At 40.3% G+C, this 9,107-nt stretch overlaps 1 pseudogene; it reads left to right on the forward strand.

Annotated features, from left to right (window-relative positions):
* Window positions 1-395: 395 nt before the first annotated feature.
* LOC142439174 (heterogeneous nuclear ribonucleoproteins C1/C2 pseudogene) lies at window positions 396-2,790 on the forward strand (annotated as a pseudogene).
* The last annotated feature ends 6,317 nt before the right edge of the window (window positions 2,791-9,107 follow it).

Raw genomic sequence — 9,107 nt, forward strand, 5'->3', positions numbered from 1 at the left:
AGGTTGTTACTGGAGCTAAATAATATAGACCGAGTAATTATATATTTTCAACCAATGTTTTTCATTATAACTTACTTTAATACTTTATCATATTTTTGTCCTTCCAATCCCTGATGGGATAGGGAATTACAGTGGTTAGCTCCGGCTACGGACCACGTTATCATCAGTTCAAAGGCATCACTGTTCCTCAGGAGAAAGGCAAGACTGTCTTGCTCAGGTTAATATTTACAGCCTCAAAATCCATAGATCTCATCTACTCTGCCCGACAGGGTTACAGTGAATCAGAATTAACTTGATGGCAATAAGTTATCTTGGTGAATACTTAAATATGTTTACATTTCATCCCAAAAAGGCACTTTATGGATTTACTTGTTTGTTTGTTTGTCTTACAGATAAGAATGTGCCTTTTGATGAGATGACTTCATCTTTCTACAGTGAAGAGTGGAGTTTCTACCTTTAAGGAATAAGAAGCCACTATTATCAATGGGGAGGGGGAGGGTATTTAGTCTCATGAATGATGATGACCTCTAATTTGTGGCAATAAGCACTATATCCATTTCTTTTACTTCGTATGTGTTGAAGTGCCCTAATGGCTCAGAGTTGTTAGGGATCAACTGTACTATCATAGAAATCTTTTTTAAAAATTACTTGTGGAACAGGGTGTTTTCTGCTACTTATATTATTATAAACTATTTACTTTTATGTCCTAATCAGTTGATGTTAATTTTCTTTTGTTGGTATCATTATTTAAAGAACTATAAATTTCAGCATCTAACTGATGTATATAGATTTGATTTTTCTTTTACCAAACCATATTTCCCATGGAGGGGGGAGGTTAAAGCCAAATTTATTACTTTGTGTTTGAATTTTTTAAATATTAATAAATATGTTGTAACTGCAACAATAAATGTGATTTCAAATTTTGTTAATGTGGTATGGATAAAATTTATTTATAAAGTAAACTTAAAATTAGAATATGTATCCTATACAATTTTTAAAATTTTTATTTTAAAAAGCATTTTGCATTTAGAACTTCATATTAAGATATCTATTTTGATTGGAATTTCAGGAACCAGTGAATTCCAAAGCCATTTGATTTAAATATAGTGAGAAATAGAAATAATGGAAATGGTATTATTTAAAGCCTCAGACCATGGTATTATTTAAAGCCTTGGACATGTTAAGAATTTGGAGATAGATGAATTGAAGTAATTGATTGGAATTTGAAGCCAGAGAGAGACTGACTCACTGTCTAAAGAAAAGTTATTGAACCTGAGCTTCAGGTGTTTACATTGTGAAAATTAGAAGAGGACAATGCTTCAAAAGAGTCACAACTGTACCATCAAATTTAAGGATCACCAACCTAGTTGCTTCCAGGAACCAGAGATAATGTAAATGCATATAGCAGTAAAGATAGGCTGCGGATAGACTGTAGAGTGGTTGTCCACTGTCAGTAACTTACATCAACAAAAACTTTTTTCACTCCTACTACTGTGTTTGTTTTGGACTGTGATTCTACTCTCCGTTGTCTTTTTCTTGGACCAAGGCTAAAAGCATAAACTGCTGTACTGTCTGTCTGACAGCTAAATGTCCAAAAATGGAGGAGCAAATGTTCCCTTCCCCTTCCTGTGAGATGCTTGGGGTCTTGAGCTACATGTTTCCAGCTCTATGGCCACGCTTATCAAACGCCTTATCCAGCACCATTCGCAACAAGACAGACCCGAGCTCCATGCGCTCCCATGTATTTACTGGAAATCTCAACTCTCGTGGTCAAGAAGTCTGATTTAGAGGTAATCTCGCAAAGTATGGCAAAAGTGTAGGTTGCAGTGTTCATAAAGCTTTGCTTTTGTGCAGCATGTTAAGGAGGGAAAAGCCACGCTGCTGTAGCAGAGGAGGATGGCAGAATGCCTGCTGGCCGGGTTTTAGATGTTAATGTGGCCACAGGGCTAAAAATGAACTGAGGAGAAGCAGGTGTGGAATCATCAGAAGTGGGGATGTGCGGCACTTCTTTTGATGTGGACTATGGCTTTCAAGGGGATTATGATGGGATATGTAGCTACCCAGCACGAGTTCTTCCACCTCGGCCTATTGCTCAGGCTAGAGTGTCCTCAAAATGCCAGTCTGTATCAGGAAACGTCTCAAAAAGGGGCAACAGTGGTTCCAGTTCCATGAGTGGACAGCGGGCAGCTTCCAAGTGTGGAAAATTGAAAGATGACGCAGATTAAACAAAAGTGGATTCTCTACTAGGAAGCCTGGAAAAAACTGAAAAGGAACAGAACAAACGAGAAGTAAAGATGAAGAACGGTCGGTCAGAGCAGGAGCAAAGAGGAGACTAATGTGGAGATGAGGCTGCGTGGGATGCAGATCACAGCTGAGGAGGGGGCTCTTCTGGATGATGGTGATGATGAAGACCAGAGGGATGAGCAGCTGGAGTTGATCGAGGATGATGAGAAGGGCTGAGAAGAGACAACATCAATGGCGAGAACGACTGTTAAGCACATTGGTTTAGAAATCGGGTCCCATTATTTCTTTACCCAGGAGCTTGTCCTAGATTTTTCTCTAGATCCTGTCCCCTCATGTTATATTCAGCCCCTGTTCACTGTTCTCCCCCATCCTTCTCCATCCCACGTTCATTGATTCATATTGCCCTGGGCCTGGTCCCACTTTTGCTTCCTTTGACGCACCTTGTAGTTACAAGTCTTATCATGTAATTTTTCCTTTTGATACCTCTTTGACTTAGCAATAAAAAAAGGATGTATGACTTTTAAAAATAAACATTTTGAGTAGTGACAAAAACTTTATTAAAAATATTTAACCTCTCAAGGTGACACTTAGAAATAAGGACAACTTTCAACTAGATTTGAGAGTCTAATGTGTTTGCTAAAAATGTTCTCTATGAAAATCATCATAACAAGCCACACTTTTATTAAAGGGTAAGCACACATATAAAATCATCGAGCTTTATTAAGTATGTAACAGGGTGATACACTGACTATTCGCTTTCTCATTTTGTACCACCTTTTGGCTGTTTCGGCAAAACTCTAACCTAGGATTTCGAGATTAAATGGAAACTAGTAGAACTGAGTTGGCATAGCTCAGAAGGAGCGTAAATGGAGAGTGGTTTTAGAATAACTCTAAGATGTCTTACGCATGCCCTGAAAGTGTTAGGGAGTAACCACAGCTTGGCTCTAGAAGAGGAATCAGTTTCTCCCTGCCTTACATTGGTTGGGTTTTTTTTTTACCTTGTTTGCCTTTTTATTTATTTTTATTTATTTTATTTATTTTTCTAATTACTGTTAGATGAACTAATAAAGTAGGAGAGTTTGCTTCTATCGAAACAGCCGTGCATGAAAAAGAGCTGATGTGATGAATATGATACAGTAATCCATTCCTCAAACGTGCACAACCCAGCAACCCACAATAGCGAGTGCCACTACACGGAGGATAAATAACAAAGGCTATAATACATTCTTTAAGAATTAGTACCAGACTAGTCTCAAGGTGTTGAAGAATAAGATATTCCAAATGTTCAGCTCTTCCACCCCCAATCCCCCCAATCCTACCGCGAGTATATTGTCTCACATCGCTGGGTTCTGTAATTCACTGCAGTGTCCCACCAAGACTCATGACACTACGGAAATGTCTCTTAAGGTGGGTGCTATTCAGTCACAAATCCACATGTCAGGCCGAGCTGAGCTAATGCAGAGTCCGGAGCCAGAAGCCAAAAGTATCCCAAAGTTATAGCAGGTTTTCTTGGAAGAAAGCTCAGGAAACAGTGCCCTGGCGTTCTGGGTGAGGTGAGGTGAGGTGAGGTGTGTTAGCGCTCCGGTGGTACGAGTATGCCCCATCTAAAAGAACTCGGGTGTCCTAGGGGTTGTGTGCTGTGCAGCTGGCTCGAAGGTCAGCAGCTCCTTGGGGAAAATGTTTGGTTTGGGTTTTTTTGTCTCCTGTAAAGAGTTACAGGTTTGGAAACCCGTTTGGGCAGCTCTACCCTGCCCTATAGAGTGAGTTGGCGTCAGTTTGATGACAGTGAGTGAATTTATTTACCGGAAGATGTCTTGTTCTGTTCCTTAATATACTAGAAAAGGCTCTCCAAATTTGGTCTATCGACACAGGTGTTCCAGAGTCCGTAACTGTACTATATAGTACATAAAGAATTTTGGCTCGAGGCCATATTAATTGACTATAATTCAACTGCCACCAGAAGCAACAGCACTAAGATGTTAACCCAACCACATACTTTGCAGGTGTCAAGGTCACCAAGAAAGGCATGACTTAGTTATTAGAGCAGTGCTTACATGAAAAAGAGCAGAGTAATATCAGTATTACTAAAGGGCTTCGATTCTCTGTAGTCACTCCCTGTGGATAATTCTGCATAGTGTGTTGCACACATACCTCTAATTGCAGACAAAGGACCCTACCCATCCCTGTCTGGATAAAGAAATGGGGTTGGCCAAATGCATGATATAGATGCAGAACTAATAATTACACATTAAGCCTTTGGCAAGGTAATAGCACCAAATAGGGGTGAACACCATTTCCAGGTCCCAGGCCCTGACTGAGCAGCTCGGAGGAAGGCTTAATCATACCATGTGGCTTTCCCAAAAGAAACGGTTTTCCTGATCAATCTTATAGCTACCTATCATTTTCAAGAGTAGCTTTCTTTTTCTTTCTCCCCTTTTTTTTATTAGTTGGGATTTAATACATATCAGATCATTCCCACATTTCAACCATGTCAAGTAGAATTGTACAGTTGCTACCACTATCAGTTTCCAACCGTTCTTTTTCTGCATGGACTCCTTGACATTGTCGCCCTTTCCCCACCACCACCACTGTATCCCTACCCTAGGAACCCCTTATTCTGCTGTCCCAATAGGCTCATCAATCCTGGGATTCATATACCAAAACCCCCACAAAACTAGTTTTACCCTGGTGACTTAAAAAGAATCATGCAAAAATTAGTCTTTATGCAAAAGTGCTTGATATACTACGACACTACTGATGTACCTTGTATTGCATTATTCATCAGCGTATTCAGTTTGATGATTTTCCATTTTCTTTTGCCTTTTCCCACCCGTGTCAATAGCATGTTCCAAAACAAGAGATAAAAAGAATAAGGAAAAAATTGGGGAAGGAAGCCTGCATGCAACTTCTTACATTTTCCTGCTTGAGAAACCCTGGGTGCTAGTCTCCTAATAATAGATCATATTATAGATTGTCAATCTAGGATCTGTAGCAAAGATTTGGACTCAATTGTTTGTATCCACTCTCACAAAGCTTCTTAAATATTGGATCACAGCCCCATATGGGGATTGTGTAACTAAATGTAGGCTGGTGAAAATTTTTACAAAAGTAAAATGTTTCTGAACATGAAGGAGCAAAAAATGCTAAATCAAATGTGGAATGAATGAATGAATTGGTTACCGGCAGCACTTACAGGTGTTGCAAATTTCTTGGGCAAAAAAGGGGTCGTGAGGGGGCAAAGTTTAAGCAGCCCTCGAGGCATTTCTCTTTGGACATGACTCCGTTCTTTGTATACAGCTTCTTTCAAAGGTACTTTATCAAATAGGTTCTTTGAAACAAGTATACTAAGCATCTTGTTATTCACCAGGGTCCTTTTTGGGGGAAACTTTAGTTCACAAGTGCCATCACGACCTAAAAAGAGAGTAGAGCACATTTCATTCTCTGTCCCTGAGCAGCTCCTTGCCTGAAGACATTCTAAGTCTACAGCTTAATCCCGTTTTCTCTATTGCTTTTCCCCGAAAGTGAGACAAATAATAGTCTTTAAGCTTCAAATTTCAGCTCTTATTCCTTCAGTTTGTATGTTTTTTCCACCAACTATATATATGTGTATATATATATATGTGTATATATATATATATATATATATATATATATATATTTTACTTTTTATTTTGGTTTGGATAAAAATGTAAAGAGCAAACTGATTTTGCATTCAGGAATTCATACATGTTTCTAAAGGTCTCTAAGCCCTTCTTCAGGCCCAACTATTGTAATCTGATACCTCCCCTTCTCAAGACTTCTCACAGAAACACAACCTCTACTTCCTTCCCACTGCTGATGCCACAGCCAATGGGAGGGGAGCACAAGTTCCTTTCAGACATAATTTATTTCTGCCCCAAAAGTTTATTAACACGGGATTCCTTTGTTCCCTCTCTTACTTTCTTTGCGTTCTCCTGTGACCACATGTCTGTCTCTCTGTCTCTTCCACTCTCTAGCTCCCCCTTTTTTACTTCTGGCTTTTCTCTCCTCTGTCTTCCAAGCTCCCCTCACCCTGACCCCTTTACTCTCATTCCATTCTAAACACCCAGCTTGGGCTCAACTCTAATAAAATCTGTTAATTAAAAACCATGCACGGGGTCTGCTTTCCTTTTATTCCTGTTCTAATGGTTTTCTTTTGTGACATTGATCTCACTACATATACTTATATTTACTATAGAGGCAACATCCCTCCCTAAAACAGGACCTAAGTTTCTTTCACTCTCCCATCCCCTCCTTTTTCTTTTGCATGGGATTAATTGATTGTACTTCCCATTAGCCTTCTAAAATGTATCTCTCAGTTTTGCTTAATGGATCTTCAGACCTATTTTCCAGGAAGGAACATCTCTGGTTGAGGCAGGTAGTTTATTGTGCCAACCTGGCTGATAAACACATGTGGGGTTAATTGAAGGATGGAAAGATAAATGGCTCGGTGAGCCTCGCCTTTCTTGTTCTCAGGTCCCTTGCTTTGTGATGGTGGCACCAGTGCAGCTGCCTTAGGCAGTTCCCTGCTTCAGCTGGCAAGGCAAACTTCCTGCAAGACATCCCCAAGGAGAAGCTTCATGGACCCTTGCCGATGCAGCCATGTGGAGACCCCTGACAGCGCTGAGATGCTTACACATTCACTGGCTCAGCCTTCCTCCTGCATTTGGCATCATTGAATGTGTTTTGTGAGATAGAGGAGGACTTTGTGGATTGGTATTAGACATATGGGTTAATGTTGGACTTGTGGTCTTGAGCATTAGCGGGTTGGGATGTTTTCTTGAGGTGCACTTAACCTTTACATAGAACTCTCTTATACATTAGGTTCTGTGGATTTATTTCTCTAAAGTAACCAGACTAACACATTATGGTACCTTGGGAGTTAGGTACTAGAGAAACAAATCATAACATGGAGAGTAGATGTTTTCCCCTTGCCCTCATGGTAGTGTTTCTTCTTCGTCTAGCCAGAGGTCAGATAAAGCCACACAGTTTACTCAGTGGTTTTCTGGAGAAAATATGGGGAAAATGAAAATAGAAAGTTTGTAAGCCCACTAGCTTTCAGCCACTAAAATTTGATCTTTAGACAGGTTTAGGTCATGCCTGCAAAGAAGCTTTGAAAAGATATGCCTCCCCCAGTGCTTTGGAGTGCTCAGGAACCAATGGTCTTTGTCAGAAGCTGGAAAAATCTGGAACCATGAAGAACACTCCCCTCTAGGACTGAATGTTAAAGGGAGCCCGTGAGCAGGCTAAGATGCTTGCTAGGTGACCACCAGGATCTATTTGTTGACTGGAAGTGGGAGAAATGCAGCAATAAAGAGACGGGTTAAGTTTGGGCACCAACACCTGTGGACTTAGTTTACAGGAAAAAAGAGGAGAAGATGAGAGTGGGTGACTGGTCTAAGGTTCATGACCTAGCACTAGGGGGCTAGGCTTGTTGAGTATTTGTTAGAGCCCATGGTCTAAAGGCAAGGAGGCTGAGGGAGGCAGCCCACACTGAGTTGACCAGGACCCGACCATCTGGAGATTTCTGAGCCTGTGAACTGGTGTATATTGATGCTGACTTCATGGATGGCCTTTCCGGTTTGATTTTGCTTATAGACGTGGTCTTCACAAGGTTCCAACTGGAATGAAACTCTTCATGCCAAAAAATATGATTGTCTCCTGAGAGCACTGGGTTGATGTAAGTGAGCAGTATATTAATTGGATACCCAAAATTAGGGAGATAAAAACATGAAGTGGATGGCTTACAAACTTTCATGGGTGGGGGAACATACAGGATTATAGGATTAAGGTGTAGGTGTTACTTAATTGCAATTGTGAGGGTAAAGAATGATGAACAGGTGCCAAGTTGGCAAGCGGTGGATTGAGGTAGGTAGTTTATTGTGCCAACCTGGCTGATAAACACGTGGGATTAATTGAAGGGTGGAGGGATAAATGACTTGGTGAATCTCGCCTTTCTAGCTCTGGGGTCTCTTGCTTTGTGATGGTCGGACCAGCGTGCAGCTGCCTTAGCCAGTTCTTTGCTTTAGTTGGCAAGGCACACTTCCTGCAAGACATCCCCAAGGGGAAGCCACATGGACCTACCCTGATGCAGCCCTGGATGCTGGAGCAGCTGTGTGGAGACCCCTGCCAGCGCTGAAATGCTTCCACATTCACTGACTCAGCTTTCCTCCTGTAGTTGGCATCATTGCGTCTGTTTTGTGAGATGGAGGAGGACTTTGTGGAGTGGTGTCGGACATATAGGCTAATGAACTTGTTGGCTTGGTCAGCACTGGGTTGGGCTGTTTTCTTGTTGTGCACTTACTATTTAATATAAAACTCTCTTATACATGAGTTTCTGTGGATTTGTTTCTCTAAAGCACCCAACCTACCACACTGGTGGACCAATAAATTAACATGAATAAACTAGTAATCCTGAAATAAACTCATTCTAATGCAAGAAGGACTAAGAAGGCTCCAGATTTACCTATTTCCAAAAACAGATATGTGACCTTGGATTGTTTGCTCATGACTTGTTAGATCTGTGGTATGGCTCCAGTAAGCAATGTTTATTTTTAAACAAATCTTATCAACTAAGATAAAATCAATAATTATCACTTTTCAGCAAAGACAAACTCTGGGTGGACCTTTGTGCTAATAATTATTTCTCCTTTAGCATTACATAGGCATTATACTGATGACCAAAAGTAATCATTACAATTTTTGACTGGGTTTTTCAAATGGATTTTGTAATTCTATTTTTAAGATGTGTGGATTTTATGTTCCACTATTCAATAGTTTTGCTATTTCTGACTTTAAGATAATATAAATTTTGATACATACCAACAAATTAATCCATTTTATTT

Source organism: Tenrec ecaudatus, chromosome 2, assembly GCF_050624435.1.
Source record: "Tenrec ecaudatus isolate mTenEca1 chromosome 2, mTenEca1.hap1, whole genome shotgun sequence".
In the NCBI taxonomy this organism is placed as follows: domain Eukaryota; kingdom Metazoa; phylum Chordata; class Mammalia; order Afrosoricida; family Tenrecidae; genus Tenrec; species Tenrec ecaudatus.